This window comes from Ambystoma mexicanum, chromosome 8 (assembly GCF_040938575.1).
Source record: "Ambystoma mexicanum isolate Mex_15411 chromosome 8, UKY_AmexF1_1, whole genome shotgun sequence".
Classification (NCBI taxonomy): Eukaryota; Metazoa; Chordata; class Amphibia; order Caudata; family Ambystomatidae; genus Ambystoma; species Ambystoma mexicanum.
The window spans coordinates 256,384,982-256,411,223 of record NC_090929.1 but is presented as its reverse complement, the minus strand read 5'-3'; positions in this window follow the sequence as shown (position 1 = coordinate 256,411,223).

The following is a 26,242-nucleotide window of genomic DNA, read 5'->3' as shown; positions in this document are numbered from 1 at the left end:
TGGAGGTGAAGGGGGCAGGTGGATGGTGTCTGGACTTGAAGGGGCTGCCTGGGGTAGTTTTGGAGGTGAAGGGGGCTGGTGGGTGGTGTCTGGACTTGAGGGGGCTGCCTGGGGTAGTGTTGGAGGTGAGGGCAGTGTGGGGAAGGGAGTGTACTATCGGGAGCTGCCTGGTGTAGTGTTGGAGGTGAAGCAGGGTGGTGGGTGGTCTCTGAACTTGAGGGGGCTGCCTGGGATGGTGTCAAAGGTGAAGGGGACTGGTGGGTGGGTCTGGACTTGATGGGTTGATGTGCAGTAGGGGTATATGCCAGCAGATTGGGTTCCTCGGGTTTAAGGGGAATGGCCTTGCAGTTTCGCTGGGGTGCCTTAACAAGTGAGGGAACCCACGTATTTTTGTTAGGGGTGCTGCCTTAGCTTACGAGGGAGCCCGCACATTTTCGTTGGGGTGTGCTGCCTCGACTTAAGAGGAGGCTCTCACATTTTCGCTGGGGTACCACCTTAGCTTACAAGGGAGCCTGTGCGTTTTCATTGGGGTGCTGCCTTAGCTTACAAGGGAGCCTGCACGTTTTCATTGGGGGTGCCGCCTTAGCTTACAAGTGAGCCTGTGCGTTTTCATTGGGGGTGCCGCATTAGCTTAGGAGGGAGCCTGCGCATTTTCATTGGGGATGCCACATTAGCTTGCGAGGCAGCCTGTGTGTTTTCGTTGGGGGGAACATTCTCGACTTACAAGGTAGCTCTCGTGTTTTAGCAGGGGGCCTCCTAGCTTAGGAGGGAACCCACGCGTTTTCGTTGGGGGAGCCGCCTCAGCTTATGAGGGAGCCTGCGCATTTTCACAGGGGTGCCGTCTTATCTTACGAGGTAGCCTGTGTGTTTTTGTTGGGGGTGCAGCCTCCACTTACGAGGAAGCTCTCGCATTTTCACAGGGGCGCCAACTTAGCTTACGAGGGAGCCAACACGTTTTTGTTGGAGTGCAGCCTGGACTTACGAGGAAGCTCTCACTTTTTCACAGGCGTGCCGAATGCTTATTAGGGGGCCCGAATATTTTCACAGTTGTTTGGTGGCTCAGAGGTGGATGTGAATATCTGTGCTTGGTTTTTGGTATGGCTTGTGTTTTGGTTTGCATGGGGGCATGTTGTGGCAATTCCTCCCGCAACGCCATTCCCTTTGCGTGTCAGCTGAAATTACACATTTGGATCGATGAACACAACGAGCGCACAGATTTACTTAATTGCGCATGCTTGTGCAGTGTCCTGCCCGGCGCACGGCCTTTGCAGAATTTCTGTGTGCAATTCCATGAATCCAGCTCTCGTTTTCCTTGCAAGAGATGTGCAGGTTTTTTTTCCCTAGTAGGTTGTATTTTTTCTCCTTTAAGCGTGAGGGTCTTCTCTACAATACCCAACAGAATTTGGCTTTCATTTACAAACCTCCTAAAGATGATGATTTGGCAAAGATGAAAGATTGATTTGGCATTGCTGGGGTATAAACTTGCAAACTTTAGATCTCAGCAGTCAGACCACTTTGACCCGCTGAGTTATCATACCGGTTTCGAAACCCTATGATAGCTATTCTTGAAAATGAATCCATAAAGTTTACTGGTTTAATATAGCTGTATTCTGGGTGCTTTCAAATACTGTTTCTGTATGTGCAGCAATCAATTTCTTTCCCAACGTAGCAGAAGTTTTCTGAAGATCAAGCATTTGATAGGTTTTCAGAACACACTGTCAAACCTTTTTGGCTAATGCGCTAACATTTCCAATCAATGTGGCACTTTTATCTCAGTCCTCTGCAGGTGCATCGACAGACTTATCAGGCAACCAGTTCGACAAGGGGGTGCACTGTTAAAATAAGTTTTCTTTGTTGCTAGGCAGAATTACATGCAATACCTTTTAGTATCTAAAACTCCATATCCAAAGAACACAAAAGTAAACACAAATCAAAACTAATGAAAGAGTGGGAAAAAAAGGCTCACACTCTTTCCAGGTTAAAGTTAAAATCCTAGAAATCCAGCAAAGTTGCTGGGGTTCTCAAAAGGTAAGGGAAATTAGCTACTTCTTGAGAAGGGACAGGAGGATTTAATCCACTCCAGGATGAATCTCCTTACTCCAGTCGGTCAAACATCCTGGAGAGACCATCAGAATTTTAGTGGTGACACCCAGACCTCTGTTCAATGGAAAAATCAAACCCTTGCAGGCTGATTGACAATCTCAGTAGTTTAGGGGTTTCCCCTTTCATTTGCATCAACCATCTCAAGGGTTGGTGGTCAGTCTGAATCACAAAAGTAGATCCATACAAGTATGGTATAAACTTCTTCAGTGGCCACACAATAGCAAAACATTTTCTTTCAGTTGGTGCCCACCTTGTTTCAGATTGCTTCAGCTTCCTGCTGATAAAGCAACTGGGGTGCTCCCTACCTTTCTCATCCAGCTGACTCAGAATTTCTCCTATACCTGTATTGGAAGCATCTGTTGTCATAATGAAGGTTTGGTGATTGTAGTCAGGAGCTCTTAAGACTAGAGCTTGACAAAGGGCTTTCTTAAGTCCTTCAAATGCTTGAGTGCACTCCTCATTCCACCTGATCTTTTTTGGAAATGTGGGTGAGGAGATCACATTCAAGGGAGAATCTATGGTCCCATAGTTCTCTATCAAGTTCCTTTAGTAACAAGTGAGGCCTAGGAAGGCTCTCACTTGGGTTTGGGTAGTAGGTTTGGCCCAGTTTTGTACAGCTTGTACTTTGCTAGGCAATGCCCTATTTCACCTCCTCCTACCTTATGTCCAAGGTAGACCTCTTTACTCTGACAAATTTGACACTTACTCACAGTTATGGTCAGATGGGCCTGCTCAAGAGCCTGCTAACCATATCCTAAGTGGTCAACATGTTCTTTCCAAGTAGGGCTGAACACTGCAATGTCATCCAAGTATGCCATGCAGAAGTCCTCCATCCCATTCAGAACTTGATTAACCATCCTTTGGAATGTTGCAGGTGCATTCTTTAGTCCAAAATGCATTACCTTAAACTGGTAGATGCCTGCTGGGATTGAGAATGCAGTTTTCTCCTTGGCATGGTCTGTCAGTGCTATTTGCCAATAGCCTGAAGTGAGATCAAATGTACTGCGGTACTTGGCTGAACCAAGTTCGTCCACCAGTTCGTCTTTCCTTGGTAAAGGATGGGCATCTGTCTTGGTGACTGCATTAAGAGCTCTATAGTCCACACATAATTTCAACTCCTTGGATACTGCCTTTGGCACTAGTACAACTGGAATAGACCATGAACTAGTAGATGGCTCTATTACCCTGAGATCAAGCATCTTGTTGACCTCTTCCTTTAAGTGGGTTCTTACATGATCTGCCATCCTGTAACCTCTGCTTTTAACAGGTAAACAGTCACCAGTGAGAATCTCATACTGGCCCCAAGCGGTCAAGCCTGGTGATAGTGAAAATAGGGAGGCAAACTGATTTAACAGAAACTTGCACTCCTCATGTTGTTCTAGTGTCAGATTAGAAGAGAGATTGATTCCTTCTATCTTCTCATCTAAAGGCTGCTCTCTGAGTAGATCAGGTAGAGGTTCACTCTCATCCTCCTCTTGAGCTGAAGCTAGAAGCAAAGCTCCTACTTCTGGTCTTGAGACATAAGCTTTTAGATGGTTGTTGTGAAAGACTATGGGAGCCTCCTTTGGATTGCCTAAGTCCACCAGATAGTTGACCGCTCCAGGTTTGCCCACAACCTTGAAGGGTCCTATCCATTTGTCCTTTAAGGCCCTCTTCCTAGTAGGTACCATAACTAGAAATTGCTGGTCTTGAATAAACTCAACCATGTTGGCCTTCTGGTCATGCCAATGTTTCACCAGAGCCTGACCTGCTTTCAAGTTATCTGATGCATCTGCCATCATGTGTGACTTTCTCCTCCGGAGACCTATCACATAGTCAGTGACTCTCACTGGCTTGGGGGAAGGAGCACTCTCCAACCCCTCCTTAATTAGGGCCAAGGGCCCTCTAACTGGATGGCCAAAGAGAAGCTCAAGTTGACTAAATCCAAATCCCTCCTGAGGGACTTTTCTATAAGCAAATAGAAGGCATGGCAGTAGAAGGTCCCACTTTCTTCTAAGGGGTTCTTCTAAAGCACCTATCATGCTCTTCATTGTACGGGTAAACCTCTCTATCAATCCATTTTTCTGTGGATGGTAGGCAGTTGAGAACTTGTAAGTCACTCCACAGTTCTTCCACATGGCCTGCATGTAGAGGGACATAACAATTGATCCCCTGTCAGAGATGACTTCCTTAGGAAAACCTATCCTGGTAAAAATACCAAGTAGGGCCTTAGCAACAGGCTTAACTGTAACAGTCCTCATAGGTATTGCTTCAGGATACCTAGTAGCATGGTCTACTACAACCAGTACAAACCTGTTGCCTGAAGAAGTTGGAGGGTCTAAGGGACCAACAATGTCGATTCCTACCTTCTCAAAAGGGACTCCGACCACTGGGAGAGGCACCAAGGGTGCCACATTCTTGGTTCCACTCTTGCCAGATGTCTGACAAGTGTGACAGCTGCTACAGAATTTATCTAGAGCAAACCCCAACTTAGGCCAGTAGAAATACAGAGAAAGCATGTCCGTAGTCTTCTTAAAACTTAAGTGACCAGCCAAAGTAATCTCATGGGCTAACTGTAGGAACTGTTGTCTCCTTTCCAGAGGCACTACAAGTCTTCTGTAGTTCCCTGGAAGAGACTCAGTAGGTTCACTGTAAAAGAGGCCATTCTCCCTTTATAACCTATGCCTCCCTGGCCCTTCCAGCTGGGAAGCTGCCTGTTGGCGAAGACCTTCAAGGGTCGGACACCCTCTTTGACCTCTGCTGAAGTCTGCCCTACGGGGTCCACCTTCTGCCAGTAAAGACTGCAGCTCAGGATGGTCTGCAGGAGCCAGATCTCCAACAGAAGCAAGGTCATCTTCCAGCACTGATTCCTCAGCAGCTGATTCAACCACACTAGGTTGTTCATCACACTCAGCCTCAGCTGGTGGAGGAGTCACAGGTGTGACCTTGGACAGTCCTCTCGGGATGTCTTTGTAGGTAGCACAGGAGTGCTGGCTGGTTCCTTCCTTGAGGCTTTAGGTTTCCCTTTTTCCTCTTTTTTCTTAGAAATTGCAGTCAGTAAGTCCTGTGGACTGGGGGTTATAGTTGTCTCTATAAGTTCCACTGGAGAGCCTTTTAAGGTTCTCTCTCTGGCCTTCCTTGTCTGCTCCTGTTTCCTTCTGCTGGGAGGCCTGGTGGTGCTTGATACAACTACAAGAGTTTTTAAGTCATTCCCCAACAGGACTCTCCCAGGTACTTCACTCTGCACACTAACAGATATCTTGACAGTCATGTAATTGCACAGGGCCTCCAGCAAGCTTGGTGAGGTATTTGGGTGCCTTAGCAACATCCTCTACCTTGGAAAAAGATTCATCCACTACAGTAATGCTGGCCCCAGTGTCTCTGATGGCAGGGATCACCTGACCATTCACAAGAACACTGTCTTTGTAATACTCTTTAGTATTGTCTGGAATGGAATTGTAGACATCAAATATCTGTTGTTCCCACAGACTCAGGGACACTAAAGACACACTGGGTGAGACTTTCATGGGTTCCTTTCCTCAGCCAGTAGGTGAAATTTTCCCCTTTCACATGGTCAGTTGCCCCACAAGCATAACATTTTCCAAATGTCTTTATGAATGGGGGTTTGGCCTGACCCACCTCTGGTTTAGCACAAGGGTTACACTAGCCTGATTTCATTTCCCTTGTTGCTTACTCTTGTTATGTTTGTGGCCCTCTTTTGGATTGGAGGAATTAGAATTCTCTTTGTTATCTTTCATGTGCTGCTTTCCCTCATCCTTCTTCTGAGTTGCCCCAGAATCCTTGTGAGTAGCCCTTTTGGCAACCCACAAGTCAGCAGCTTTTGCTAACTTCTTTGGATCAATTTCCTTAGAGTCAGCCAAGTGCTGTCTCAGCTCAGGAGAGCAGGCATCATAAATAGACTCCAAAATAAACAGATTTCTCATACCTTCATAAATGTTAACTCTGTAACCCTGTACCCAACCATCGACATTTGTCAAACATTCACACACCCAGGTAGCCCAAGGGGTACCATCATGCTTTTTTGAGGTTTGTAAACCTCTTAAGATACTGGGAAGGAGATTCCCAAACCTAGCTATCAAAGCTATTTTCACACTTTCATACTATGTTCTGTCTACTTCTCCCATCAACATTACAACATCAGATGCAACATGGGGTTGAGGGTTTGTGGGGTTAGCCTAGACAAAAGCCAAGGAATCCGCTGATTCCCTGTAATTTCCTGAATCCCATGGTTATAGACAAAAGTTGCCATCCAATCCAAAATATCAAGCTTAACTTCATACATACTTACTACATCTTTGGTAATGTGAGGCCTCTTAGGACTGGAAGACCTAGAAGACCCAGGGAGAGAACCATTGTCAAGAGACAATTTCTTCATTTCAAGAGCATGTGTAATTACATTTCCTTTAGTTTAAGTTTTTGATGTTTACTTTCAGTTTGGACTTGGATTCTTTTTAATTCAAACTCAAGTCTCATCTTCTCAAGATAGACAAACAATGGACTCAGTATTGGACCTGGTAGGGCCCCTGTGGCAAAATATTGAGGCCTAAGAGCAGGTAGAGGTAAAGTGAGGCCTGCATCTTGAGACTCCTCTGCCTCATCTAACTCATCAATAACATTTGAGTTGGACTCTGAAACATTATCATCCTCATCATCATTTTCCACATTTCATCAGAAGTAGGTACAGCAAACCTATTTCTAGGACTTTGCCATTCCAGCAACTTTTCTATCAATTAATTATGTTAGCCTTTAACAGTGATGTTGCTTTACACATTTCTCTCAGCTGATCAACTGTTAAAATTACTAGGGTCTCCTGTCTGTAGCTTTCCATATCAGACATGATAAAACAATTGCTTTTCTAGTGGTGCTTAGCCTTGTGAGGGTGATTTGAGCCAAGGTAAGAGCAGTACTCTCAATGTAATAACTATACTGTATCCTCAACACTTGCCACCAGTGTTAGGCTGAACTACATGCAGTAACCTTTGGGAACACTACACACCATTAAGACTACAGGTGTAAGTACAATCTCACTTTTGGTACAAGCCTGTACTACACAGTTATGTGGTAGCAGTGGTTGAGCAGCCAGACCTATCTCAAGAGGGATGTGAGCTTTACAAGATGTTACAGAAAGGATTTGCAATGACAGTAGTTCAAACAAACACTTACTCAAGATTTCTTGGTAAAATAATACACATTTATTTACACATTATTTAGAAAAGATTCCACTAGTAAGAAGCAGCTCAATATCGCACTATAATAGACTACAGTACACAACCAATACGTTTCTGAACAAGTTAGGCTCCTCTGAAGTGGGAGCAAAATGGCACTTCAGTAACTTTCAAAAGTGGTAGAAAGACAAAGGTTAAAATAATTAAAGCACAAATACTTTCATTGGCACGGCAAATAGTTTCTGTTCACTACAAGAGGCAATTCAATTCAATAGGCCTGGGCCAAAGTCAATGGTTCAGTGTCTTGGGTAGGAGAGCACAGTTCTGGTAGTAAACGCTTAAATCGTTGCCAATGTTCTTAGAAGTAGTTTGCCAGAAAAAGAATTATATGTCGGTTTAGGAGCGAACAAGACTCCAAAGTTGGGAAAGTTTCACAAACTTTCACCGCGGCAGAAAGGATTTCCACACCGAGTTTGCACAGTACCTTAAGTATGAAGAAAAGCTGTAGCTGAGGCAAGTTTTCCTGCCAGTTCCTGCAGATCTCGCTGTGGTGAGCTTCAGTGGTGGGGACGAGAAGGAGGATGTCGGGAGGTTCCTGCACTGCCCAGGGAAGAGACCACAAGCTTGGCATAACATCGGTTTAAAGGTGTGAGTGCCTTAACCCCTTAAGTGCCAAGGACGAGGTATCTCGGTCCGCGCCCAGCAATGCCCACTAGATACCAGGGATCTGTCTGAGAAGCGGGGGGAGGTGGGGTATGCTTACAGTAAGCAGCCCTCTCCCTCCTGCCCCCAAAGCATGGGGGTACATATGTGCAGAACCCTGGAGGCAGATGGATGATCATCTGCCCCCATGCAAGTGGGCAAAATAAAAAAATAAATAAAACAAATGGAAATGAAACAGGGATGGGGTGGGCCACTAGACACCATGATTTTTTTTTGCCCCTGAAAGGGTGATGGCCCACCCCTTCCCACGCCAAGTGGAAAAGGGGGCCACCCCTTGTAGTCCTCCCTTGGGGCAGATTTCTACCCCCAGGCAGGAGTACATGAGGGGGCCCCCCGTCCAATTGGAGGGGGGGAGAGCCACCAGGAATAAGTGTGCAGGCCCCCCAAAGGATGGGGACTGCAGGTTAGGCCCCCCTGGGGGCAGATGGCTGATCATCTGCCCCCAGGTAAGGGGGCAAAATGAAGAAAAAAAAAACAAATAAAAAAGGGAGATTTGGGTGGGGGCCCACTAGTCATCAGGGATTTATTTCATGGAAATGGTGGGTGGCCCTCTCCCCCTCACCCCATGGGGAAATGTAGGTACCCCTTGTAGCCCTCCCTGGGGGCAGATATCTGCTCCTAGGATTTGGCATCTGACCCCTGTGAGGCTTGCATGAGAAGCCCCCCTCTTATCCACCCCCAGAGAGGGCTGATTGAGATGGTCCCCCTTTCATTTGGTGTGGGGGAGCAGGCCACCCCCCTTTACATTGGAAAATTTCCCGGAGGTTTAGGGTGCCCCTCAGTCCCCTCTAAAGTGCAGCCTGCCATTTTCAATTTTTTACTTTGTTTACCAAACTTGCCTTGGCGCAGAGGGGCACATTGGTGTGCCAATCTTGCCCCAGGGTGCCCAAACCTTACTGCCCCACCCAATGGGGGGCCTGTCCCACAATGTTTGGGGGCCCACTCGCCCCCACTTCAAATGCAGGGTGGTGTACCTCACACAGCCATTTGTTTGAGGCCCAGGGAGGCCTGCATGAGGTGCCCCCGCCACCATTTGGGGTGAGAATGGAGAGGGCCACCACAAAAAGTCGGACAGGCCCCCCAATGGGTGTGGCAGTAGGTTTTGGGCACCCTGTGGGGAGATTGGCACACTATTGGGCCCATCTGCACCAAAGGGAGTTGGGTAACCAAAGGAAAAAAGTGAAAATGGTTGACAGCATTTGAGGGGGGCTGTGGGGCACCCCAAACCAACGGGTAATTTTCTAATGGGAAGGGGTGTTGACCCCCTGACCCCCACCCACAATTGAGTGGGTGCCATGTCATGCAGCCCTCCCTGGGGGCAGATATCTGCTCCTAGGGAGGGACACCTGAAACCCAGGGAGGAGTGCATGACAGCCCCCCTTATCTGCCCCCAGGGAGGGCTACATGAGATGTGCTGCTCCTCCAATTGGGGTGGGGGTAGAGAGGTACACCCCCTTCACATTACAAAATTTCCCGGTGGTGTAGAGTGCTCATCAGCCCCCCTAAAGTACAGCCTGACATTTTCAATTTTTGTCTTTGTTTACAAACTTGCCTTGGTGCAGAGGGGCACACTGGTGTGCCAATCTGTCCCCAGGGTGCCTGAACCTTACTGCCCCACCCACTGGAGGGCCTGTCCCACAATTTATGGTGGCCCTCTCCCCCAACCCCAAATGGAGGGGGGGTGTACCTCACGCAGATGTTTGTAGGAGGCCCAGGGAGGCCTTCATGAGGTGCCCCCGCCACCCATTTGAGGTGAGGGGCGAGAGGGCGACCAAAAAATGTCAGACAGGCCCCCCAATGGGTGCAGCAGTAGGTTTTGGACACCCTGGGGGAAGAATGGCACACAATTAGGCCCATCTGAGCCGAGGGGAGTTGGGTAACCAAAGGAAAAAAGTGAAAATGATAGACAGTATTTATGGGGGGGGCTGTGGGGCACCCCAAACCAACAGGCAATTTTCTAATGGGAAGGGGTGGTGGCCACCAACTTCCCAACCCACAATGGAGTGGGGGCCATGTCATACAGCCCTCCCTGGGGCCAGATATCTGCTCCTAGGAAGGGATACCTGACCCCAGGGAGGAGTGCAGGACAGCCCCCCCACTTATCTGCCCCCAGGGAGGGCTACATGAGATGCGCTACCCCTCTAATTGTGGCGGGGGTGAGAGGTGCACCCCGCTTCACATTAGAAAATTCCCAAGCGATGTAGGGTGCCCCTCAGCCCCCCCTAAAGTGCATCCTGCCATTTTCAATTTTTTCTTTGCTTACCAAACTTGCCTTGGTGCAGAGGGGCACATTGGTGTGCCAATCTGGCCCCAGGGTGCCTGAACCTTACTGCCCCCCCCCACTGGGGGGCCTGTCCCACAATTATTGGTGGCCCTCTCCCCCACCCCAAATGGAGGGGGGGTGTACCTCACGCAGCTGTTTGTAGGAGGCCCAGGAAGGTCTGCATGAGGTGCCTACGCCACCCATTTTGGGTTAGGGGGGAGATGGCCAAACAAAATGTCAGACAGGCCCCCTAATGGGTGGGACAGTAGGTTTTGGGCACCCTGTGGGCAGAATGGCACACTATTGGGCCCATCTGCACCAAGGGGAGTTGCCTAACCAAAGGAAAAAATTGAAAATGGTAGACAGCATTTTAGGGGGGCTGTGGGGCACCCCAAACTGATGGGGAATTTTCTAATGGGAAGGGGTGGTGGCCCCCTCCCCCCGCACCCACAATGGAGTGGGGGCCATGTCATGCAGCCCTCCCTGGGGGCAGATATCTGCTCCTTGGAAGGAACACCTGCCCCCAGGGAGGGCTACATGAGATGCCCCGCCCCTCCATTTGGGGTGGGGGGTGGAGAGGTGCACCCCTTCACATTACAAAATTCCCCGGCAGTTTAGGGTGCCCCTCAGCCCCCCTAAAGTGCAGCCTGCCATTTTCATTTTTTCTTTGTTTACCACACTTGCCTTGGTGCCGATGGGCACATTGGTGTGCCAATATGCCCCCATGGTGCCCAATCCCTACTGCCCCATCCATTGGGGGGCCTGTCCGATGTTTTGGGCTGGGCTTCTCCCCCCACCCCAAACGGAGTGTAGGGGGGCACCTCATGCAGCCCTCCCTTTGGGCAGATATCTGCCTGTAGAAAGGGGCAAATGTGTTTTCACTGGGGGTGTGAGGTTCAGTAGACCACAAGGGATGGCTTGCAAGGGGGGGGGCATGCTTGGAAAGTATGCGTGTAGATTTGTTTTTGCTGGGGTGAGGTAGGTAACACATGTTTTTTGTTTTATTTACAGCTTTTTCTGCGCGAACAGCTGCAATGTTGTGTGAGTACTGTTTTTTTTATTATTCTATGGTTAGGGCCCACTGTCAGTGGGGGGGTGAGATGGGGCTGAATTGTTGGTGGTGTTGGTTGGATTGGGCCGTCTGGGCATATATTTTGGTGTGCTACGACACAATTGCAGGGGCAGGCCACAAATTGCCTCTCATGCCAGCAGAACATTGGTGTTTCCCTGGGAGCGGATGCCTCCCATGTGGGTTGTCCGTGTGCAAGCCCAGGCTGCACCTCTGGCTGTGCTACATTACAGGTGTCACCTCCGGGAAGGAATGGGAATCCTCTCCAGATTCCCACGGGTGTCCTCTTTTCGGAAATGCATGGGGTTCCCTGTTTTCCTTGGTGGCTTGGACACCTTAGGCCCATATCTGTATGGTGTGCCCTTCTGAAATTCAGTTGTCGGAAATTACTTGGGGTTAGCCTTGTTTTAGCCTTTCCCCTTGGCCCCCAGGTAGGTGCACCCACACATGTGAGGTGCTGTTTTTGTCGGGACACATGTTGGAACGCGGGAAGGTAGGCCATGTGTTGTTGGCGAAGTGTTTCGGTGGGTGAGCCGAGTGAAATGTGGGGAAATTTGGGTTTTTTTGCCATATTTCGGACTTTGCCAGGCTTTCTGGGTAATACATTTTGGCCCGATTTGTGCAAGTCAGACCTCTGCGGATTCCCACGGGTGTCCTCTTTTCGGAAATGCATGGGGTTCCCTGTTTTCCTTGGTGGCTTGGACACCCTAGGCCCATATCTGTATGGTGCATCCTTCTGAAAAAAATTGTGAAATTCAGCTGTCGGAAAAGACTTGGGGTTTGCCATGTTTTAGGCTTTCCCCTTGGAACCCAGGTAGGTGCACCCACACATGTGAGGTACTGTTTTCGTTGGGACACGTTTGGGAATGTCGGAAGGTAGGCCATGTGTTGTTGGCCGTGTGTTTTGGTGGGTGAGCCGAGTCAAATGTGCGGAAATTGGGATTTTTTCGCCACATTTCGGAATTTGCCGGGGTTTCTGGGTAATAAATTCTTGGCCGATTTGTTGATATCAGACCTCAGTGGATTCCCATGGGTGTCCTCTTTTCAGAAATACATGGAGTTCCCTCTTTTACTGGCTTTGACACCCTTAGCCCATATCTGTATGGTGCACCCTTCTGAAAAAATTGTGAAATTCAGCGGTCGGAAAAGTCTTGGGGTTAGCCGCATTTTAGGCTTTCCCCTTGGCGCCCAGGTAGGTGCACCCACACATGTGAGGTGCTGTTTTTTTCTAGACACATGTTGGAACGCGGGAAGGTAGGCCATGTGTTGTTGGCAGAGCGTTTCGGGGGGTGAGCCGAGCGAAATGTGGGGACATTTTTTTTTTTGCCACATTTCGGATTTTGCCAGGCTTTCTGGGTAATATGTTTTGGCCCGATTTGTGCAAGTTAGACCTCTGCGGATTCCCACGGGTGTCCTCTTTTCGGAAAAGCATGGGGTTCCCTGTTTTCCTTGGTGGCTTGGACACCCTAGGCCCATATCTGTAATGTGCATCCTTCTGAAAAAAATTGTGAAATTCAGCTGTCGGAAAAGACTTGGGGTTTGCCATGTTTTAGGCTTTCCCCTTGGAACCCAGGTAGGTGCACCCACACATGTGAGGTACCGTTTTTGTCGGGACACATGTGGGACGGCTGGAAGGTAGGCCATGTGTTGTTGGCGGCGTGTTTCGGTGGGTGAGCTGAGTGAAATTTTCCAGAATTTCTGGGTAATACATTCTGGGCCGATTTGCGCAAGTCAGACCTCTGCGGATTTCCACATGTGTCCTCTTTTCAGAAATGCATGGGGTTCCCTGTTTTCCTTGGTGGCTTGGACACTGTAGGCCCATATCTGTATGGTGCGCCCTTCTGAAAAAAGTGTGAAATTCAGCTGTCGGAGAAAAGACTTGGGGTTAGCCATTTTTGAGCCTTTCCCCTTGGCGCCCAGGTAGGTGCACCCACACATGTGAGGTACCCTTTTCGTTGGGACACAGGTGGGAATGCGGGAAGTAGGCCATGTGTTGTTTGCGGCATGTTTCAGTGGGTGAGCCGAGTGATATGTGCAGAAACTGGGGTTTTTTTCGACACATTTCAGACTTTGCCAGGCTTTCACTTGGGGTTAGCCGTGCTTTAGGCTTTCCCCTTGGTGCCTGGTTAGGTGCACCCACACATGTGATGTGCCGTTTGCATCGGGCACGTGTGGGAATGCGGGAAGGTATGACATTTGTTGTGTTTGTGTGGTTTTTATAATGTTTTGACCATTTTTCTGGTGCCATTTGTCACACAACCCTTTCATTTCCCAAATGTGCCCTACATTTAGTTGCTATTTTAGGCAACATGCACTTTTGTAACCTACACAGGTCACCTACCCTTGAAAAGGTCTGCCTGTGCTCTTTCAACAAATGTATGCTTACCGTTCCTCAACACATTGGTTTTCCTGATGTACACATGCTAAGTACGTCTGTTCAGGCCGTAAGCATAAAACCCCTGTTTACCATGGCTCATTGTTCGGATTGTGGTATTGCTTGTTTTGTGAAACACTACAGAAAATGTGTGCAACAATCGGGGGAATGTAGCAGAGCATTGTTTTTCTCAAAATTCATAGAAGCCATTGCCATACCAAGTCGACCATGTCAACCACATACCTTTTTTATTGGTCATTTTCCCACTTTTTCCACAAACTATGGAATTTTCCCCTACCTAGTTGTTGCCTGACCTGCGCAAATCACCCCTTGCTAAACTTTAGGACCTGTTCTTGAAAGCCAGAAAATTGGGGAATTCAGCACTGCAAACCATTTGTTCGTAGCTCTTACAAGGATACAACTATAGGCTTCTTTTAACATCATTTTATTGCCGTTTTTTGAGAAATAAAAAACTAATTTTCCCCCTTTTTGCTTATTTTCTCTCACCCCCCTACAGCAATCTAGGATTCCTGGGTGATGTTACGACCACCTACATGTGGGAAAAAAGGGTCCAGATTTGGCCCAGATATCCCATGTAACAAAAAGGTTGCAAGGCATTGAATGGCGACATACCGGAATCACCAAACAAGGCCTTGGCACTGGGGGGAAAAACCCATGGCACTTAAAGGGTTAAAGTCCACAAACTGGTATCCTCACTGGCTATCCAGTTTTCAATGGCACTCTGATGAAAATTCGACCAGTATGGAGACGGTCTCCAGGTGGTTTATGATTTGGTTGTTCCCACCAGCTCAAGGGAAGAAGTCCTTGAAGGAGCTTCTCTGTCGATGGACTTTCAGGCAATTTGGACCTGCATTAGGGCTTCACCGTGCAAACGAACGGTCAAGTAGTTGCAGCAGTCGTCTTCCTCCAGCTCTTCTTCAGTTCTTTGGTTCCAGTGGTCGACTCTGCCTTCCAAATCCCAGAGATCTGCTTTTAAACAGTTTTCTTCCATTCATTGCAGCCTAGCTGTCACTCACCCAGCAGGGTGACTGTCCGTGCCGGACAGTCAGCCAGCCAATCAAACCAGAGTGCATTCAGGTCTCCTAGGAGACTAAGCACAGGGAGCTTCGGGCACCTCCCTCTCATCCTGTCCACCACACACAATCAGGCTCCAGAGGAGGGTATCAGCACTGAAGCCTACCAAAGGGCATCGGAAAAAGGGACCAAACCTGGTTTGGCGTGCAGAGACATACACAAGAAGGACTTTTCCTAAAAGAAATGCCGAAAAAAGATGACCGAAGTCTGTTTTTACAGAGGGGTCTTGGGCGCCATATTGAAAAACATGGCTGACACGATTTTTATCTAGCAGTGTTCGTGGTCGGGGAACATCATGGTAGTTCATTCTAAAACCACTGCCACCAGCCATTTCAAGAGGAAAGGGTAACATTTGACTGTTACATGAGTGTTTAGACACAGGGGATGCTAGGCAACCCCTCCAGTACTCTATAGGAAGAAAGTGTGTGCTGGTCTATGAATTTAAAAAGACTAGCAAAGTCAGTTTAACTTTACATGCTCTGGGAGACAGTAGTCAGTGTCAGAGGAGGTATTTAAACCTTGGGAAGTCTGAAAGACACCCCTGTGCCACTGTGTGAGACACACTCAAAAGATGATGCCTACGGAGTTATCTAAAACGCCAACTCCAAAGAACACAAAAGTAAAACACACATCAAAACACATAAAAGAGTGGGAAAAAAAGGCTCACATTCTTTACAGGTAAACATTAAAATCCTAGAAATCCAGCAAAGTTGCTGGGGATCTCAAAAGGTAAGGGGAATTAGCATATTCTTGAGAATTCTCCCTAACACTTGTGTAGTTTTTAGAACGTGGCCAATTATCGTCTGTGGAATTGCACTTCTTTCCTTCCGCAGTGGGTTCACGTGCTAAGCTTTTCGAGCAACCAAGCACTTTGCTGGTGGCACTTTAGGTGGTGGATGGTGGCACTGTAGGCAGATCTCTTTTACTGCCTTGCCTTGGCGAAGGCAATGCTGGACATACTGATGTGTTATGATGTGCACCTGCAGAGTGACCAGGGAGAAGAGCCCTCCAAAGGGATGGATTGCTTGCAAAAAGGCCAGATGTCATTCAACATACAAGGGCCTTACTTGGCAATATGGCCCAGCAAGAAGATTTAATTACTGCATCTCCAGAGGAATGTGCCGTCCGTTATCCCAATCTCTTTCCGTTCTTGTTTATGTCACTCCTCTTGTGCATCCAAACAAGTGTTTAGTAGAGCAGTTGATGTGCTGAACTGGGCTCAGGCCTCTTTGTGAAGGAAGGCAGATCCTTGCCCATTTGCGAGCAGCGCAGATGTGCCTCCGGCTTCTACTGTACCCGTCTTGATTTATTTTCGTGTATGGTGTGAGGAGGGGGTTAAGTATGGCGACTGCCTGGTATCGCTTATTAGTCTTCAGAGGCAGACTGCCGCATGAGGGTTCCGTGGCTAGCACTGCCGGCCGCATACTGATGTGCCGCGCCTTTGCCGCCGTCAGGCTGCTCGCGCTAATTTACATGCTGGTCAAGCTTTGCTACAGCTAGCAAATCAATGGGGGGATCTGGCCGAGGCTTGCATCCATCACAGCTGATCAGCCAGGGTGCCTTCAGAACGGGCTCAAGGAGCTTCCAGGCTGCGCTCATTAGACGCCGTGCCTCACCTTGGCATAAACCGCAACATGTTGCGCCCAGCACCGTCACATGCCTGTACAGTGTACACAGTAATGTTATTGCCACTATCTGCATGTTACTTCCATGTTGCGAATGTCACCTAGGAATGGCCCATTCGTGATCAAAGTCACATCTTGAACTGCATCTCTTGGGAGCAGCTCAATTGAGAGCTTTCGTTTCTGCGACCCGGTGCACTCTATCTGCTCCTGGACTGCTGAGTAAAACGTGTCACTGGTGCAAAGGGCGACATTGAAAAATGAGCGCGGCAGCGGTCACGGTGGGATCGAATCCAACTCTAAGTACATTTGTGTAACGTGCAGCCGCTTCTCCACATTTGCACCGTTCCACATTCCCGTGTCTTTACATGTTTTAAATGCTCAGCCACTTTCTAGGTCTAGGCACTCAAAAGCTTGTCAGATAAGTACACTGCGACTGGCCAGGATCCGTCATTGTGTCTTTCATTGGGAATAGCAGAAATGCAGTTGGGGTCTACTGGATCCACTGGATCACTTTGCCAACCTCGCTACATCGGATCAGCAAGCAGCTCCTTATATGCATCCAGTTTCAGTTTGCCCCAATCGCTTGGGTCCCATCATGGACAATGCATAACATCTCTCCTCCCAGGCCACCTCTTGCTAAACCTCATGGTGTCACACATGACCTATTACCATCCACTCATCGGAAGAAACATATTCGGGTTTGCTGTAAGTTTTGTTTTTAGAAAATGAAATCCAGACTCCAGGGACTTTAAAGTGTGTCCCTCAGAACTGCACCTTCACACACGGTTCTCGATTAATACGGATGTAGGGCCCATCTTAATGGAATAACTTTAACAATCCATCACCTCGTTTATTTCACCTAATGGTCCGCATTTGAAAAGAGTCAGCCATTCTGTGTGTGTTTAAGGCTATTTCATTCGCACGCCGCATGAAATCGACCCATCTTGCCACCTCCACGTCTGGCTTAAGGCAAGGGGCCCCGATACATGGACATTTTAGAGCACTTTAAAGTGGCTTTGCACCACTTTCGCACCAGTGTAAAGTGACTTTGCACTGCAAAAATACACTTTGCACCTCTCTGTGAATCAGGGTGTTTGTTGGCAGCGGAAAGTCACTTTGAACTGTGCTAAACGTTCCATGAATCGGGCCCTTTTGCACTCACGTTCATGATTATAATTGCCTGTTACTGTTGTGTGCTGGAGCAAGGGGTACACACACATTACAACCGAGTGAACATCTCAATTGTTTATTAACAGGAATTTCATTCAATTTTCTCTATCAAAGAAGAAGGAAAAAACACTGGCATATTGTGCTGTGAGAACGAGTATTTTATCTTGCTTCACTTGCTTATGATGGGGTATGCCAAGGACCCCCCACCCCACCCCCCTGGCCAGACAGGAAACCGTGTAATAGCAGGCAGGATGCATGCGCAGTGCAGGGAAAGAACAATCCCTGCGATTATATTCGAGTCATTATCCATTGACACAAAGTGAGCCCATGAGACTATCCGGGCCAAGCCACAAATCGATCACGCTGTACGCTGTCACTTCCTCAGTGTATCAGCTGTCTGCTGCACTTATCTCTTAAAATGGCCGTAACAAAGTGGATACCCAATGCAAACTGTCACTGAATTCTTCATGCCTGTTATTGCAAACACGCGGGCGAGAAACCAGTGAGCTCTGACAGGCAATGGTCAAGAACTCTGCTCACATGCATGTAGTTGGCCCGAGTGAATTGGTTTGTCTGACCCACACATCGCCGTACAAGGAGTTTTGGAGTTTGGCCATCCTCCAAAACAGTTAATAAGGCGGTCGTTAAATGTGAATCATGCTCAGGACAGTTTCATGATGAGGCAATGTTCTATAAACAGCTGATTGAACATAGTGGAGTCTTTGCAGCCACTAGAAAACAAATGAAAATAGTGTCGACTTGCAGTTTGAGTGACATGCAGCTGTTATGTAGTTTATTTAAAATATTAAGAAAATTAACTCCTTGCTTTCCGATGACAACATAATCTTTAAAAAAAATATTTGTAATGTGATCGTATTTCCTAGATAAATGGATTGCATGATCTAATGAGATCGGAATGTTTCATGTCTTAATGGTGTTCATTTAAGCGACATCAGAAGCAGATTTTTCTCCACTTGGGTTTGCTAATTAATTGTGTCTGTCACAGCCCTACTGGATGTGCCAAGGATAGCCAGCCCTGAACACTACCTATTGTAAGATTCCAACCCCGGATATTTTCATTAAGCATCCTTAGAGGGGTGCTATGCTGCACAATTCACAAATGACGCCTGACTAGTTCTGGGCCAGATACTTTACTCATATGAAAATCAATGTTATTATTTGTACCAACCTCAGAAGGACGAATACAAGACCCTGCAGGTATTGCATGTAATTGACTCTGCCTAAAACCTAGAGAGGCCTTCCACGAAATTGCTCATTTACCTGTACTTATTTCGCAACATTATAAGATGAAAGCAGAATTATTCCTCATCCTAGTCTCTTGTCTCAGACCCTCATTCGAGTATCTTGTCCTAGTCCTTCTTCTTTGTCCTTGTCACTATTTCTCATCCTTCTTCCTCGTCCTAGTTCTTCTTCCACAAACGAATTTATCTATTTTTTTCAATTCCTTCTTCCCCATCAAAGCTCCACTTCCACATCCTAGTCATGTTTCTTCATTCCTCTATCCCATCCTAATCCATCAAAATAGTCCCTCTTTTTCTTCTGAATCTTTGTCCCTCTTTCTCATCCATGTTCCTTATTCTAGTCCCTCTCACTTCTCCCACACTCTCATCTTTTTCCCTCTTTCTCCTCATTTCCATTTCTTGTATTACTAGCCCCTCTGTCACATCATCAACCCTGCTTCTAGCTCTTGTTCCTTGTCATTGTTTTTCCTAGACCCTCTTCCTTATTCTTCCCCTCAGTGTGTGTGTATGTGTGTGTATGTGCTTCTGGGTAAGAGTATTACAAAGAAGGCAGATACACATGCCAGGAAGTGCAAGGATATTACACAGCATGCAAAAGAGTGACTTCATTTAGGAGAAGTCAATCAAAGTCACATTGGGTAATAGCGCAAGCATAAATAGTGCTATAATGCAGAGTGCACAGAGGATTATTGAAAGTTCACAGGTATGGAAGACGATTTACAAAGCATTATAGGAGCGAATTGATGGAAGCCAGACTATGAAAAGTGATGAAGACAACATTATGTCTAAGGACTTGAGCTTGTCTCTTGCTCACTAGAGGGACTCTGAACTGGAATTGAGGAAATTTGATATATTAATGTATGGAGATCTTTTGTTTGCACAGCCGGTCCACATTGTTTTAATTAAATGGTAGCATTGTATTGGAGCGAAAAAACAGCCTGGTGGACACCAACCTCTCACTTTCAGTGCACTTGATCTAGATGTCTCTATTTGCACATACTGTCTGTTTGGTAAGAATGTGGTTCCAGCGCATCTCTACTTGTGAGACAACGAGAAAGGACAAGGTGCAAAGGAGGGCTTAGTGGCCTATAAAATATTGCCATGAGTTTGAGGAAAAAATCAGGATTTCCCTTAATCTGTAATATGTTGGACATTATACAGCATCTGTATGGTTGCTCTTTTTGTTCCGCAACAGCAATGCAAGTTTGGGCAAACTGTCACAAATGGATTTGTGGTCTAGCAGTTGAAAACCAATAGCTCTTTCCATATTATTTCCCAGGAGGGGACAGTCTTGTCAGAATAATAATTGGAATATTTGAGGGATCTAAGTGTATCATTTTAGAGATGGATGATCTTGGCATTGTTGAGGGTGATAACCGTGATGCTGTCAGTCAGGACAGAAAGTTTGAGAATGTTGTGGATGGGAGTTAGTGTGTCAGGAGACAGAGATTTCATAAGGCATTAGTGGCTTGTCAAAGCGCTTGTGTCGGTATTAGCCAAGTAGCAATGTACTCTGTCCATGTTATTACTATATGATGCAACAATGTGTGTAAGATACAAATGAGAGACAGGTGTCTGCCACCTCAATGTGAAAGATGGTGGTTTGTGTAGAGAGTGATTCTATGTTTGTATACGTGTATATGTGTTGTCATGTGTTTTCATGATGGATTGTGTGATTGAGTGCATGTGACAGAGGGACTAAATGGTTATGGGGTTGTAGGTGTCTGCAGATTATTTTTTGCCTTGTGAAATATTGATTATTTCCAAAAAAGTTCCAAAGCACGAACCGAGGGAGTAGACACCGACCTCAGAGTTCCCTCAGAATATTTACTCACTTGGATTATGATGCCTTCCAAGATTACATTCAAGTGTGCAGTGTTTCTAGGATCCCTTAGAAAGCTGAGCACATCTGTGCGTCTTCCAACAAGATGCAGGTACTCTTCAATTAGACAAAAGAACACCACACTGACTAGTCTATGAGCAGCATCAGTTGAAAGGGGAATTTGTACTCTCCTCACTCTACTCTGTAACTGCTAAATGTGTTCAGTGATAACTATAAGCAGCCTTCTTATAACTGGGCCATTCTTAGGATCTCGCAAAAAAGCTGGAATGCGAGTAGTTCTCCCCGCCAGCGATGGAAATCCGTGCAATACAAACCCGAAATAAGCAAGAATGATCCGAGAAAGGTCATCATTGGATAACACCATAGGCAAATCCAAACAGGAACTCAGTGTAAAATGAATCAGGGTACTGCACCCTCTTCCAATTGTTGTAACCACAATCAGAATCTGGCATACTTCTCTTCTTATCAAGGCTTAAGCATACCTCAGTCCAACGTTTTAAATAAATGTCTGTGGCTTTAAGAACAAAAGATCTTCTTTCACCCTGAAATGACAGCACAGAGTGTCTGCATTAGCGTTCCTTAACCCTTTCAGAGGTGGCTAAAAGAGTGTCCTGAACCAAACCACAGTCCAATGAAATCTTTTCTTTTACTAAACAGCTTCTGCGTCCTGCTTCCTCGTCATAGACCTTGTCTGCACATGCTGTGGTTCGTCCATGATGCTTGTACTTGTTTCTAGTAAGGGTGCGGGCAGAGGGATTTCTCCAGCAAAGATCTTGACGTCACAAAGGAAAGTCCAAGCATGCCTGCCTGCACTTTGACAGCAGACAGCGTGACGTCTTCCACAATGAACGGACCGTTGAAGCAGGGTTCGTCCCACTTCTTCCTTGTGTGGTTACGGATTAGGACTGCATCTCCGGGGAATAGTTGGGGAATACAAAGTTCTTTAGATTTACTTGTTGAAGCATCTCCTTCTGTGTTCTGCACTGCCCTACACCCTTTTAGCTGTAGCTGATCTGAAATGACAGAGATACTTGAAGTCATACAATTCAAATAGCCATGCAATGCCATTCCTAACAAATCTGCAGTTGGCTGAGCATCACTTCTAACTCTGGATGGAGGCATTAGGGGTGTCCTCATTTGTCTCCCTGCCACTATCTCATGGGGAATGAGATGGTGGTCACAGCCCGTTTGGTTCCTTAAAGCATATAATGACAGTGGTAGGCAATGCAACCACCTTTTCTTTGTGTGCTTTATACCAAGCAACAAGCTGATTTGTTCAAATGTTTGATTCACACAATGTGGGCTATTGTATGACCTCATTACTTTGCATACTCCCCATCTAGGAAATACTTCCTGCACTAAGAATGTTGCTGCAAAGGTAGTACTCTTGGTGTGTACAGGGACCTGCTTCAATCCACCTCAAAAAGGGACACACCACTACAATCAAGTATCTATATCCACTACATACTTGTATCATGTCGACATAGTCTATATGTAAATGCTGAAAAGGGCCATTAGGCCTCAGAATAACTCCCCTAACTGTGCACAGTGTATGCCCAGTTGTGAAATTTTGGCACACAAGACAATTCACTACATAAAAGGCAACGTGCTCTAATAGATTTGGTACAAACCAATCCTGAACAATAGTTGCAGTGAGATACTCCCTAGTTGTGTGCACAGGGTGGTGTAGCTTTTCCAGTGCCACCCTTAATAAGGCTACAGGCATCACTGGTTTACAAGTGCTGTCTTGTCACCACAATGCTTCAGAAGGATTTAAAGAACACCCTCTTCACATCCACAAATTCTTTTCCTCTTGAGGTGCTTCCCCCTGGACCTCTACCAACTGCATTTTTGACAGGTTATTATACATTTCAGATACAGTCATCATAACAACATTTTTTTTTCATTCACATTGGGAGTTTCAACATTCATCATCTCTTTATCTGTATTTGCTACATGTTGGTCTCGACATCTGCTGCTTGATTTCCACGTGAGATAACATCTTCCCTTTTCGTGTGAGCTGCGCACTTGACAACTACGATGCTTACTGGGAGTCTTAGTGCCTTAATAAGCCTATCCAATAAGGTGGCGTGCTGCACTGGAATGCTGTCCACTTGGAGGTAAACCCTCCTTTTCCAACGTGCTAAGCCTGAGTGCACCATTGACATCACATAGGCAGAGTCACTGCACACTGTTACTTCCTGGTCTGGGTGAATTTCGAGCATGAGTATCAATGCCAATAATTATGCAGCCTGCATTGAATAATGAGGCAGCAATCAAGTACTTTTAAGCACCCAAAATTCCCCATTAGCTGTGTGCTTTATCACAGTGGCACCTGTATACCTCTGTCCATCATTTTGATTTTTCCTTGAAGAATCATCGATGAAAACAATCTCTCCTCCTGCTAATGCATTCTCTTTTATTCTACGGATTTCATCATAGTACTCTTCATCGTTTGCACAATCGTGTACAGGCTCTCCTTATGTCATTGGCTGAGCTACAAACATGGCAGGATTCACTACTTTACATCAGACTATTTTAATCATTGGATTTGATATAACTACCTCATAGGCAGAAGCCCTTTGATATGTCAATGTGCCCTTTGGTTTCTCTAAAAATAACAAATGAAGCATGCTCAACGAAAAATGTTATGGAACATCCAAAAACTATACTTGCAGCCTTCTCTATGGCGAACGTGGCGGCAGCTAAAGACTGTTCACACGGAAAGTGACCGCTCATTACTGGGTCTAACATTCCACTGTAATATGGAAGGGGCTTGTACGACAACGTGGTTCACTGTGTGAGTACTGATGTCATAACAGTGCCATCTGTATGCGGGAACAAAAACAATTTCTCAGTATAATTTGGAATCCCTAAAACTGGAGCTGTACAAATTGCTTTTTTCAACTCATCAAACCCTTCTTCTATTTCTTCAGTCCACACAATTTTTACATGTGTTTCCTGTGCTGTCTTTAAAGCCTGCAATAGAGGCCTTATATATGAGCTCAGTCAAAGACCAATGCTCTGACATAGTTACACAATTCCAGAAATCTCTGCATGTTTTTTATTGTGTGTGGCTTTGCAGTTTTCAAAATAGCCTCAGCTCTTTCAGGGGTAACCTTTTTTCCTTCAAGTGAAATCAATTGGCCTATATACAGCACTTCTTGTTGACAATATTGTAACTTTTCTTTGTCAACTTTGACAACAAGTATAATCATCAGCTGAACAGAATCACGTCTGCACTCTTCATCTGAGATGCTACAAACTAAAATGACATCTACGTATTGCAACACAATGCTTTCTAAATCAATATTACTTAAGTCCATCTGAAGGACTCTATTCAAAATCAATGGGGACTCACAATACCCTTGTGGTAAAAGAGTACTTTTCAAACATGTTTGTCTAAAGGTAAATTACATCAGATCCTGCGAGTCTTTGTGCAATGGGATTGAGAAAAACATGTTTTTTAAGTCAATCACTGTGAAATATCGTGCTTCAACAGGTATATTACATAGGATTGTAGACGGATTAGGAACTAGAGGGAACTCGGCCTCTACATTCTGGTTTATTGGCCTTCAATCTTGAATTAGTCTGCAAGACCCCCCTTTGCCTTCTTTCACAGGATAAATTGCCATGTTACAGGGTGACTCTGACATCACTAAGATCCATCATGGCAGAAATCGTCTTAAAAATACCCTCATCTGCCTCTCGAGACATGGGATACTCTTGTGCTCGAGGTAACATTTCTTCTGGTTTTAATTTAATCTTCACTTCTCCAACCCCCTTCAGTAGGCCTACACCATAGGGGCTGGTGGTCCATAATGAAGCTGGCACTTTTGCCATGTCTTCATCGAAATACTCAGTACGCTTTTGTGCTATCATCATCTTCTGAGGAACTTCTCTTTTAATTGCTCTCACCCAGTAAGTGATGTCTATTTCATACTTTGTCATCAGATAGATGATCTCCAAACAGATCTTCATCAGTGACGTCATTCAATCTGTAAACCTCCCCAATGCCGATTACTGCGCACCATTGTCTGCCTCCATCATGATTTCCATCAAGCAAAACCATTTCTCTTTGCACTATGGCTGTGTGTATCTTTAAGGGAAAGACTCGTCCCTCCTCTTCAAGCATAGGTATTCTTGGTCTGAACAGAAATTCATTGGGTGTTCTCATTGCTCTGCCTACTAGGCCTGGTAGCCAGGACAACAGAATGCGTGCTCCATAATGAAAAACCTCTGGTTCTATCGCTATTGCTCTCACAGCTATTTGTCCTGCAAAAGCCATAATAATTTTGCACACGTTTAAATAATAGATTCCTGTTGTTCAAAACACTATGCCTTCATCAGTAAATGAAATTGTCATATTCAACTTTGTCATTAAATAATCTCATCCCAATATATTAACAGGTGTTTGCCTCGAATATACCTGTGGCACCTTCATATCACATTATCCTATAGAGACTGGTAAATCATCAGTAAAAGGAACTCTACTTGTAGCTTCTGTGAACCCCAGAGTATTCATGGCATTGCCAGACCCTGAGAACTTTCCCTCACGTATACATGAGCGAGTTGCACCCATGTCTACTAAAAACAAAAAAACATTTGCCTCCCATACTGACGTCTACCCTCGGTTCTTTATGAGGATTCAGCATCTCGGATAGTACTGAACACATCAGGTCTCACAGTGAACTGTTCTATTTTGGGTACAGTCTCATTCCATCACTTGTAAAAATATTCCCCCCATTGACAGTGACACCCCCTACTCTAGGAGTTATTACCTGTCCTGTGCTCGTGTTTTGCTGAAGCTGCATATGTGACTGCTGTGACTGCCCTTGTGGTGGATTAACTGCTACCTGCTGCGTTTCCAAGCTTTGCTGCACTCTTGGCGCTTGCTGCTGCATCATTTGATTTTGAGCAAATCCATCTCCATTCTGCTGCAAATATATGCAGGCAGATTTCACATCCCCCCTCTTGGAAAGTGGCCATTTTGAACTAACCCTTGACTTTTACACATGCGAGCAAAGTGTCCTGTCATCCCACAAGTACACCATATAGGCGGTGGTCTCCCAACCTTCCCATTTTGCATATTCTGATTACCATTCTGCATATTCTGAAACCCACCTTGGTTATTCTGAAAGCTTCCCTGATTATGCTGGCAATTCCCTTGATTGCCTTGCCAACCTCGTCCTCGGAATCCTCTTCCCCAAGTAAATCCACTTTTGCTTTGATCAAACTGTCTTTGATTATTCACCTGCAGCATGTTCACTGTTTGCTGTGAATTTGATCTGTCTACTCTAGTCAACATTGCCCCTTCAATCGGGTACTTGGACAATTTTTTCTGCACTAGCTTTGCCTCTTCACTTTTCCTAACATCATCTTTTTTGCGATTCTTTTCCTGCAGGAGTTTGTAGTAATGTACAATGATCAGCTGAATTTCTAACCACGGTTTGGCTTCCCTACCCACTAACCTCGTAAGCTGTTTTTGTACTGGCACTGGCAGCCCTTGGCATAATATATGATAGAATACCATTATAGATTTTCCCCAAG